This window comes from Lissotriton vulgaris, unplaced genomic scaffold (assembly GCF_964263255.1).
Source record: "Lissotriton vulgaris unplaced genomic scaffold, aLisVul1.2 SCAFFOLD_499, whole genome shotgun sequence".
Classification (NCBI taxonomy): Eukaryota; Metazoa; Chordata; class Amphibia; order Caudata; family Salamandridae; genus Lissotriton; species Lissotriton vulgaris.
In genome coordinates, this window is record NW_028247837.1 from 373,314 (window position 1) to 385,339 (window position 12,026).

The 12,026-nt window shown below is 54.2% G+C and overlaps 1 protein-coding gene across 1 annotated transcript in view; it reads right to left on the reverse strand.

Annotated features, from left to right (window-relative positions):
• Positions 1-12,026, reverse strand: part of LOC147665016 (rho GTPase-activating protein 27-like) — a 172,429-nt gene that overhangs the window by 129,440 nt on the left and 30,963 nt on the right. The window lies entirely within an intron of this gene.

Here is a 12,026-nt window from a genome sequence, read left to right on the forward strand (position 1 = left end):
CCTTGCATGGTGCTTACTTCTGCGTAACTGTATGCAGTTGTGGTGTACAATTACACTATGAAAAATCATTTAGACCTCATAGTTATTCTTTTGTAGATATCTGACAACTCTACTGTACAAAAAAGTGATGAATGGAATCTTTTGAAGGACGAAACTGGTCTTGGATTGATTGTGTTCCAGTTCAGGGATGGCCTGGCCTAGCAGTTCAGCCTCAACTATTCCCACCGGAGCAGGGTCAAGACTGATTTGCATAAGTTGGGTCCAAACGGAGGTGAAATGGTGGGCAAAATAATAATGGACTGAGAAGGGGCCTGAGTAATTCACAGTGGTTGAGATTAATTCAAGAAATCCATCCATCACTTTTTTCTACACTCCAGTGCAACACCTTAAGTGGGACAGGTATACCCAGACGTGGGTCAGGTGCACACGTTCTAGTGGCACACTGTGCACGGGAGCCAGGTCTGGGTATAACCGTCTGACTTACGGTGTTGCACGGAAGTACAGCAAAAGTGATGTGCCACTGGAACCAAGCTGTACCAGACCAATGAGTTCTAATAAGAGCAAAACAGGTCTTGGCCGTTATGTTCCAGTTCAGAGAGGACCTGACAGTTTGGGCTGGATTGCTCTTATTGGCGCAGGGTTAAGTCTGATTTACATATGGCTGGGTCCAAACTGAGGTGACATGGTGTGCAAAATGACGATGGATGATAAGCTGCACTGAGTAGTTACCAGAGGCTGAAATGAATTCAAACATTCCATCTATAACTTTTTTATTTATTTATATACTGGCAGCTCCAAAAAGCTATTGACGTTTGTAATGAACAATGGGTTTGTGAATCAGGCCTCGGTCTTAAGTAGGCCCCTGAGTTTTGTTCTTAACCCCTTCCCTGCCGGGCATATTCCCCAGCTGTGCTGAGGGGGGGGGTCGCGCACAGCGCCCCCATGCTCATGACGAGGTCAGCTCGTCATGAGGCACATTACTCGTATACTCATGACGACCTGAGCTCGTCATGACCACCACACCCGTTTGTGTGGAACGCTCGCACAGCAGGGGAATTAGCCCAGCATGCGAGCGTTCCAACGGTCATGACGAGCTCAGCTCGTCATGAGCACACAAGCACCGTGGCTCATGACGAGCTGACCTCGTCATGAGCATGCAAGGTGTTAACAAGTCCTGCTCTTGGGACTTTAAGTAGGGTTAAAGATAGCCATGTAAAAGTAAGATGGGGAGGGGAAAAAAAAAGATGCAGAATCAACATTCTAAGCAAATACGGCAGAATATTACTCTTCAAATAAGGGAGAGCATATGGAAAGAAGTGGCAAGAAGATTTGTAGGAAGGTTCTAATAGCATTACACTGAGACCACGAGTAAGATTAGGCATGTGTATTGTATGAATTATGTGAAACATGAACAGTTTCTTTGGTAGAGAAAAATTTTGTTGTAAAGGAGAAAAGGGCATAAATGACTGCACCATTTTCCACCTAATATTTTAAGGTAACAAATGTAAAGCTGTTGGACACTATAAACAACGCTCATTTTTGACACTTGAATGAACTGGGATTGGATTTTACTCCACTTTATAAAGGAACAGTGACAGTCTGGCTCAACCAACTGTGATTTATATAAATATATATGTTTGCTTCAACTAGCCTCTCTGAAAAATAGTCTTTCTAACACCTCGGCGATAAGAGGGTTAGAATTCCTTAGAAGTAATGGCGCTGCAAATTTTATAGTATTTATGCAACAAGAGCAACTTTTAAGCCCCTGGGAACCTGGATGTCTAGTGATTTTTTTTAAACAATGGTTCTCATTGGTATCATTCATGCAGCGACAGTACAAAGTAACAAACAAAGGATCTGCCATTGATGTTCAAAGGACTATTGAAAATACAAAATATGCTTAATAAAAACACACAAAAAGCTTTATTCACCTATGTTAGTGTCTTTTTTTTTTTTTTGAAGACGTTTATTATTGTTAAAAAAGTGCAGTACATATAGCAAAGCCTACAACCCTGCGGGCCGGCTGCGAGAAGTCCGTGTATTGTTGGGACATAGGGTTACAGGGGAAGGCATTATGCAGTGTCTCGTTCGCTGTCTGGCGTGTCTTGTCACTAGTAAATTATGCATATCCTTCGCAGTTTGCACGCGATCAGTTCCATAATTGACGTCTCATTTTACATTTTTTCTATAATTCAACCATTAACTCTGCAACATAAAACAGGGCTGTTCACATCGGCATGTCCCAGTGTGCCTATGGTGCCAGTGCTGCGCCACGTACCATCGGTGCGCGCGGCACCAGTGTCCCATCAACGTGTTAGGCATGCGCTGTGTGCGCGTCAGTGAAATGTGGGATCTATGGCTCGCTTGTGTGGTTAGCTGTAAAGCTGGTGGGGAACAGGTTCGGTGAGTGGTGGAGTCCCACCCGCTGCCGGTTCAGTGTACGGCGTGTGTGGCAAACATATGTGTCGCCCCTGTTGCATTTTCGGTGGGTATCACCCGCTCCCGTGTTCTCTGCCGAGTGTTCAGTCAGCGGCACCTGTCTGTCGCTGTGTGGTGGCGGGTATACTCACAGCTAGGAAGAACAGAAGTGTGAAACCTTTAACATGGGAGTGTGGAGGGGGCGTCGGAAATAGGGGGGGGGGAGTGTACTCGTGGGGGCTGTGTCAAGGCTATGGTGCTAAGAGCAGTGGTCGGGCCATTGTGTGATGGAGAGCCCTCGTGTGCGTGGCTGATTGTGTTCGCGGCTTTATGTGTCGGGGGTCGGGGTTGTTCTCAGGGAGGGGGGGGGGTGAGCGCGGCGCGCCGCCCTGTCTATGGTGTCGCCGCTCGCGGGGCGCCTGGCCTTCTCAGCTGTCTCTGCGTGAGCCCCCTGGCCTCACCCTCCCCCTGCAGGGACCCCAGGATGCCATCCCAGATGTGTGCGATCGGGAACTGTCTCAAACCTGCTATCTCCTCTCCGCGCAATGCCGTGCCCTCTGCTCTGGCCCAGTTAATGAAGGATGTATACCAGTGTGCGGGAGTTGGCGGTTCTCTTCTTTTCCAGTGCCTAGTGAGCAGGCGCTTGGCCGTGATAAGGCCTAGGTCCCAGAACCGGGCTTGTGTTTTATTCTGTTTAGTCCTCTTGTATAACCCAAGAACGCATGCCTCCCACGTGTTAGGTAGCCCCGGGCCCGTGCTGTGTGTCAGGAGTGACGTCACCTCCCCCCAGTATGTGGACAGAGTCGGGCAACTCCAAAGCATATGCAGGATGTCAGCATCCAGCAGGTCGCATCTGGGACAGGCTGCGGTATCAGTCGCGAAGTATTTATTTATTCTGTCTGGCGACAGATATGCCTGGTGCAGGATGTACAGCTGAATGGTGCGGAAGCGGGAGTTACGTGGGACGTTCACAGGGCTGGCCAGGACCAGGTTCCATTCTTTATCTGTCCAATCCCTCCCTCGGTGGGTCGCCCATTTGTCCCTAATCGGTTGTGTGGGCCTCTGGGTGTGTATGAGGAGCGCCTGTGCCAGCCAGTGTGTAATGTGTGAGCCTCTGCCCATAACATGTAGGTATTGGATCAAGTGATGGAGCGGTGGCTCCTCTTGGATATCCCCCCAGGACTCCGTGTATGTCCTCACCACTGACGCGTGGAGCAGGAATTGCCCCGCCGGCAGGCCAGTGCCCTCCGATAGTTCCGCGAAAGGAAGTAGGGTCCCGTCCGCGTAGAGGTCTCCCATTGTCTCCACTCCGGCGGCAACCCAGGGTTCCATGTTGCGTAGCGACACCATCCCATTCCTCCGGGGGGTACCCAGCAGGGGAAGGGCGGGGGCATACGGCCTGACATTCTTTGTCAGCTTCAAGCAGCGGAGGAAGCATTTGCGGGCTACGGCCATGTGCAGGGGCAGAGGGCGGGGTCCCTTGGTTAGTGGGTGAAACAGGGCACACACCTGCGGGTGTGTCCATTGGTAGTCCGCGTTGGCGGTGTCGTCGAGGTGCGAGTCGCTGAGCCAGTACGTGACCCATTGCAGCTGTGCTGCCAGGTAGTACAACTCCATATTGGGGACCGCCAGCCCTCCCTCCGCCGTCGGGGAGTACAACTTCGCCAGGGCCACTCGTGGGCGCCCCGTGTTCCAGATTAAGCCGCGGAGCATCGACTCCAGTTCGCGGAAGATCCTCGTGGGGACATACAGTGGGACATTTGCAAAGTGGTAGAGTAGTCTCGGTAACGCTATCATTTTAGACAGAGCGATCCGGCTGGGCACATTCAATGGCAAGGTCTTCCAGAAGTTCATCTGGGCCCTCAGCGAGGACACGGCGCGCATCAGGTTGCCCTCCAGTATATTCTGCGGGTCTCTGTAAATGTGTAGCCCGAGGTACTTAAACGTAGTCGGGTACCAGGTAAGCCGGGCGCCGCCAAGGTGTACCTCGCACTCCTCCAGGTCCGGGCTGAAGGCGTATACTCCGGACTTGGTCCAATTGACCCTGAGGCCCGACACCCCTTCAAAAGTCCGGAATATGTCCGACAGTGTTGCAGGCACCGCGGTGAGGTCTCGCACATAGAGTAATAGGTCGTCCGCGTACAGCGAGACCGTGTGCACCCCGTCAGCCAGCGGGATCCCCCATTCCACTCCCTTGTCCCGCAGTAGAGCTGCCAGGGGTTCGATGGCCAGGGAGAAGAGAAGGGGCGACAGGGGGCAGCCTTGTCTGGTGCCCCTGCGTACCCGCACCGTCTCCGACAGTAGCCTGCCCGTCCGCACGCGGACGTTAGGTCTCTGGTATAGCAGCCCGACCATGTCCATGAAAGCATCCCCTACACCAAGTTTGTCCAACACCGCTCCTAAGAACGGCCACTCCACCGAGTCGAAGGCTTTCTCCAGGTCTAAGACAAGGCACCCCGACCTCGGCCAGTGTATTGTGGCCGCTTCCTGGACTCGGAAGAGGCGCCGCAGGTTACGGGAAGTGCTCCTCGCCGGCATGAACCCGTTTTGGTCTGTATGTACCAGTGCCGGGACCTCCAGGGTCAGGCGGCGGGCCAGCAGGGAGGTGAATACTTTGTAGTCCGTGTTCAACATGGCTAAAGGCCTGTAGGACCCCATGCACGTGCCATCCCTACCTGGCTTCAACAGCGAAACCAGGTTCGCCTCGTTTAGTGAGTTTGGGAGCGCCGAGTCCTCGATCGCATGTGTATATAGCTTGAGCATCTCCGGGACCAATACGTCCGAGCAGGCCTTGAAGAACTCGGCAGGCAGGCCATCGGGGCCGGGAGACTTGCCATTGGACAATGCGAAGATGGCCTCTCGCATTTCCTCTTGGGTGAATGGGCCCCCCAAATCTTCCTGTTGCGCGTTCGTCAGGGAAGGTAATTGGATGTCAGCAAGGAAATCCGCAATGGTGGCCGCGGAGACCCTCAGCTGTGACTTGTATAGGGCCTGGTAGTGTCCCACAAATGCCTGGTGTATCTTGCTTTGTGTGTACGCGATCTCCCCTCCAGCTGTCCGAATAGCGGACACTGGTTCCGTGCGGGACTCCTGTTTGACCAGCCAAGCCAGCAATCTCCCCGGCTTGTCGCCGTGTTGGTGCACCCGCGCGGAGTGGGCCGCGAAATTGACGTGTCTCAGTCTTTCTAGTAGCGCCGCATGTTCCTCACGGGCCTCCCGTAGCCGGTCACCCGCGCCGGTCACCGCCTCCCGCTCCCAACGGAGTAAGTCCGCCTCCACCCTGCATAGGTCCGCTTCTAATTTCTTCTGTATGCTCCCCTGTGTGCCCAGGCAGTGACCCCGTATCACCACTTTGAAGGCGTCCCATTCCACACCCGGGGAGGACGCCGTGCCCGAGTTTTCGGTGAAGTACTGTGCTACTCGGGCCTGCAGGGCGTCTCTGAAGGGGGCGTCGAGTAGCAGAGCGGGTTGTAGCCGCCACGTGGGGATGGGTGGGTGTGGGCGTTCCCATGCTATTGCCAGCATGTGTGGGTTGTGGTCTGAATGTGTCCGGCCGAGGTATTGCGACTCAGTAATGTGCGGCAGCATTTCCGTTGTCACCATGAATCTGTCCAGGCGGACATGTAGCGTGTGTGCCCCCGAGTAATAGGAGTATACCCTGGTGTCCGGGTTGTGCGCGCGCCATGCATCTTTGAGGTCCCACTGTGCCGCCCATCTTGTGAACGCCTTCGCAGCCCCTAAAGATGTAGCATCTGGCCTGGGCGGGGTTGAGCGGTCCAGCACAGGGTCTAGCACTGTGTTGTAGTCACCTCCCAGCACCCAGGGGACTCCGTGCCAGGGCGCTAATTTTTCGGATAGGTGTGTCAGGAAGCTTCCCTGGTCTGTGTTCGGAGAGTAAACGGACGCCAGGACTACTGGCTGCCCGTCCATCCGACCCTTCACTAGTACATATCTCCCCCCCTGGTCTGTGAGCACTTCCGACATTGTGAAGGGGGTGCCCGGCCTAACCCACAGTAGTGTCCCACGGGCAAACGAGGAGTATTCTGTGGCGTACAACTGACCCCTCCACCTGCGCCTTAGTGCTGCCACTTCCGCCCCGCATAGGTGCATCTCCTGCAGGAGTGCGATCTGTACTTGCTGCCTTTTCAGGTAGGAATATATCTGGTATCTGCGCGCGGGTGTGTGCATTCCCCTGATATTCCAAGTGCATATCTTAATCGAGGTCATATTAGCGGTGCGTACTCCTCCCCATCCCTCGTACAAACAGCAGCTCCACCAGGGGCTCTCCCATCGCCATTCTCAGCATGCCCATCTCCACCCCCCGTAGTACACTTGGCATTGTTCAGGTAGACATTAGGTAGGGGAAAAACAATAAACAACAGTAACCAACTGTGGGTGAGACCCACTGAAATACCAAAGGGGCAGTGGCAAAACGGGCCACCGTCCATAATCTCAATTGAGATGGACAACTGTTCCAGTCTAAGGGGCAGTGCGCATAAGCACGGTTGAGGCCAAGAGGAAGTTAAGTCAGTTAAAGGGATTCCAGTTCCATCCCCGAGCCTCAAGTTGCAGACCGTTTGCTGGCCACCGGCTGTGGTCTGGCATACGGTGCCGCTCTGGTCCCGTGGGGCCCCGCTTGTGTGGGTCCCGGCCATTGGGGGGGAAGGGTCGCTGTTCTGTGCGAGCTCTCGGCCCTGGTCCAGGGAGGGCACCCCTCCCCTTCCAGGCCGCATCTGTAGACGTCTAAGGATGAGCACGGGTCAAGGGGCAACCCCACCATCACCAACCCCGTCAACCACCAACGCCATTTAGGCAGTACTCACTGTTTCCGTGGTCCGCTGTCCATTCGGTAGGCAGGGGGGGAGAGGAGCGCACCCCCGGTTGTACCTGGCGCCGGCTGCGCCTCAGCGTCCCGTTGGCCATTGCCGCTTCCCCCCCGCCTGGACGGTCATTTTCCAGACTTCTCCTGTGGGGTTAGTGGATCAGGTCTGAGGTTTGCGGCGTGACCACCGGTAATTCCACAGAGATCTGTGAGTTCGGGATCCCGTAGATGGCTTCGTCGTCGTCGCTGGGCGCTGTCTGCTGTCCGTCCCCTAGGTGCGATTCCTGGGAGGGTGGGTTGCTGAGCTGGGAAACTTTCCTCATCGCATCGCGTTGTTCCTGGAGCATCTGATCCAACGGGGAGAGTGTTGCGACCCCTCCTCCACCCGCTGGGACTGTTGAGTACCGTGTCTCCGGCGGTGCCGCGGGCCGCGCCGCCTGGGCCTTGCCTCGCCCCCGCGATGGTGCTTGGGTGCCGCGTCCGTGCCTCCGTCCAGCCACTCACTGACCTCCCCGGGGGTCCCGAAGAAGTACGTGTTGTCCCCCGCCACCACTCTCAGCTTTTCGGGGAAGAGCAGGGAGTATTTGAGGCCTGCAGTGCGCAACCTCCTCTTAACTTCCAGGAAGTCGTGTCTCTGGCGTTGCACCTGGATGGTGTAGTCGGGGAAAAACATGATCGACGCATTGTCTATGCGTATTTCACCCATTCGCCTCGTTTCCCGCAGCACTGTGTCTCAGTCCCTGTAGTTCAGTATCCTGAAGAGTAGTGGTCTTGGGTTGGCGCCAGTCGTGTAGGGCTTGGTCGGCACTTGGTGCGCGCGTTCCACGACAAAGTGGGGTGATAGCGTGCCCTCAGGCAACAGGGTCCGTAGCCAGTCTTCCACATGTTGCGCGGGGTGGTTCCCTTCCCATTTTTCCGGGACACCTACGAGCCTGATGTTGTTGCGTCTCGCCCTCCCTTCCGCATCTTCGGCCCTGTCTTCCAGGAACTCTACTCTGTTCAGGAGGTCCTGCACGTGCCTGTCTGTTTGGGTGACTTTGGGCTCGATCTCCTTCACTGCGCCCTCCAGGACCTTGGTTCGGTCGGACAACTTCCTGTGGTCGTCCCGCAGGAGGGTCAGGTCCACAGCCACGCCGTCTATCTTGGACTCTAGGGAGGTTCTAGTCTGCTGGAGCGATTGTTCCATTCGCTCGACGGCCGCCAGCACGCTGTCCAGTCTCATGGCCAATTGTTCGGCGGCCATTTTGTCGAGCTGCTTGTTCGTTTTCCCTTTCGGCGGGGCCCCACCAGTCCTGGTGCGTGTCCGCACCCCTCCTGACATGTGCGGGGGTGCACGTCCAGCAGAGTCGTCGTCTCCGCCACTCTGGTGGCACCTCTGGGATCACCCCCCGCCTAGGTTGGGGGTCCGTTGGTCCGAGGTTCCCCCCTCGGCCGTGGCCAGCGTCTTCGCAGGGGGGGGTGGTGGGGGGTCCGGCGGGTCTCCTCCCCTCCAAGGCCCAACTCCGCCACGCAGCCCTTAGTGCAGCGGGTGTCCCAAGGGTCCTCGTGTGTGGTCGGCCACTTCTTCCTGACCTTTTTCCCCCTGCACGTGTGCCTGTGCGGTGGGTTGGGGGGAGTCCGTAAGTGCCTCCTCAGGTGCCCTCACTGCGGGGGGGGGGATGTCCGCTGTGCCACCAGCTGTTGAGTGCAGGCCTGACCGGGGGCCCCGGCCCGCGGTGGCGAGTTGTGGGTGGCCTTTCCGCCCCGGTCCCTCCGTATCTGTTCTCGTGTCCGTGACTCCCCGGGTGGCGCCTGGTGTTGTGTCGCGTCCCAGGGGCCGCCCGATTCTCCCCCTCCTCACCGGGTCAGTTCGCGCTCCTCGGTCGCCTCAGGCGCGCCGGTGGTGGTCTCACCGGATTTGCGACGTGGGTGCTGGGCCTCCGTCGGCCTCTGTTCAGGGCTGTAGCGGCAGGGCTGGGCCTCCGCCGAACCTTTGGTGGTCGCCCTCAGTGCGGTAGCAGTCCGCTGGCGGCGCTCGGGGGGTGTGGGCCGGGCGCGGTGGCGAGTTGTGGGCTGCCTCTCCGCCCCGGTCCCTCCGTGCCTGCCCGCGTGTCTGTGATTCCCCGGGTGGGGCCTGGTGTTGTGCGGCGCCCCAGGGGCCGCCCGGCTCTCCCCCTCCTCACCGGGTCTGGTCGCGCTCCTTGGTTGCGTCAGGCTCGCCAGTAGCAGTCTTGCTGGGGCTGCGACGTGGGTGCTGGCCGTCGCTGTCCACTGGTCAGGGCAGTAGTGGTGGGGCTGGGCCTCTGCTGAACCCCCGGTGGTCGTTCTTAGTGTGGCAGTAGTCCGCTGGCGGCCCTCGGGGAGTGAGGGCCGGGGCCTATACGCTGGGCCCAAGCCCCGGTCTCTCGTGTCTTCACTGCCGGCCGGGAGGCCTCCGGGTCCGCAGGAGGGTCGTAGGACAGGCCGGGGTCCGGCCCGACGGAGCCTCGGGTCAAAAGTCGGCCAGGCTGCCGAGATGACCTCCGTGGTTGTCCGCCTGCAATTTCCGGCGGCCTCGGTGTATTTTAGCGGATAATCGGCTCGGGGAAGGGGAGCTTTTCACGGAGCTCTACCCAAGCACGTCCTCCGCCATTGCGTGCTTAGCCACGCCCCCCCTATGTTAGTGTCTCTTTGTTGTTGTTTTTGTTCTCGCTTGAGAAACAGTGGTCATTCCTTTTGATTGTTTGGCAAGAACGATGATTTATTTACTGTAGATAAAGAATATATTTGCTGAGGAACAATTGTGGTGGTCATTTATATTGCGGTCTTTTAGCATGAATTGCATGCTGTGATTTCACAATCTAGTATATAAAAAGTCAAATAACTGAGATACATGTTTCTGTCATATGAGGATGGTGCAATATTTTAAAGAATGCAAGTGTGGTGTTTGAAAGTCTTACCTTTTGGGCTAAAATAGGTTTGCAGGTCATTACATACATCTTGTGAAGGTTCGCTCCAGAAGGGCTTCTGGCATATTTACAGGGTTTGGAAACTATCATTCAACCCTTTTTTTGCCGGAAAGCCCTGTTTTGGATGGCGTGTTAGCGCCATCTTTAGGTTGGCTTTACTAATGATGATTTGGCTATACAAAAATCCCCATCCCTCTGGTCACCATGGGCAGCAACAAAACACTTCCTCAATATGCCACACATTGAACCAATGCTCTTGCAACCACACAAGGCTTAGTAATCATCAGTGACTTTCCCACTCACTCATCTTCATTCCACTCCGAACCCAAATGCAGCTACATCTGACACAATAATCAAGATCAGCATCAAGATTCATCAATATGCCAATAATACACAAATCTGCTTGAAAGTCTACTCTACTTCAGACATCCAACACCTCAAACACTACTTGTGCATCCAGACCTGGATGCCCAGAGTCTACCTGAAGCTTAGCCCAACCAATACAGGATTCCTGTTATTTGCCAAGAACAAACAAGATACAGCATAAACGTGGCTCAATGACATGAACCTCGATGACTTTGAACCCCAATTTTCACTGAATGCCAGGTCACTTGGATTCACTCTGGATACCAACCTCATTACCAAAAAACAAAGATGGCCTAACGCCAACTCTCTCTTCTAAAGAAAGACAAACGATTTCTTCCAGAAAGCAACTTCAGAACTGCAGTTCAAGCCCCATACGCTAGCTTCATCAGGAAGTTGGTAATGCCTTACTCCATGGTCTCCAGATTCCACACTTAGGTATATCCTATATGTTGCAGCACGTCTCATCCAGCACATGAAGAAATATGATCATATCACCTCCATCCTGACAGAACTCAATTGTCTCCCCGGTCCGGCTCACATCAGTTCCACAACCAGCTGCACCTTTTACAAACCTATCAAAACCAGCACCCCCAGTTATCTTACAGACAAGCTCACAATCTCTGGTAGAACTTGGCACACCCAAATCCAGGACACGATCAGACAACTGCAGACTAAGAAGTGTAAAAAAAGAAAAAACAAGACAACAGGCTTTTTCAGCACCCTTTAACTGAAACTACATCCCCGTATCCATCAGGTCTGCCGCAATACTGCTCCAATTTTGGAAAAAGAGTTGAAGACGCTCTTCTTGAAAGAGCCCACAATCAGAGCGCATTAACCATACACCACTGAACTTCCTCTCCTCTAACTTTAAACTTGTGTTTGGCCTTGAGCTGCACTACCTTTTAACTAGGTTAAAGCAACAGAAATACTATATACATACATACAATGTAGCACTAAAACATTTTCCATGTAGGCCAAATTGTTAACCTCTCTCTCCCAATCAAGTACAATCTACAAATCTGCATACTACTGGTTCATTGTAACCACTTTGGCCGTTTGGGGTGTTGGGGTAGACATAAAGGGCTATACAAATGTTAAAAAGTTACAATTTAAAAAATGGTCTCATTTTTGTCAGACCATTTCATGGCATTGACAAGGCTTGTTCAGGTTTAGAAGAGAACAGGGCTGGTACGGGACCCTGGAGGTGGTGGAGCACAGGAAGACATCTTTTTTGAAGTAGTAATAAATAAACACTGTGTATGGGAACTGGCTTGCCGTATTGGGGTGGATAGTGAGATTTGTTTGTAGAGTAGATTTTAACTTTCCTTTTTGGTTTTTAGTTCCGTAGGAAGAAACTGACGAACGTGGAGGTGAGGATCAGACATTTAATGGTGATGCTGATGAAAAGGGGATCATACCATTGGAAACCGAGTCTATGAGAGTTAGAGGAAGTCGACAAAGGCCTCAGTTAACTGGGTTTAGTGACGCAGCAC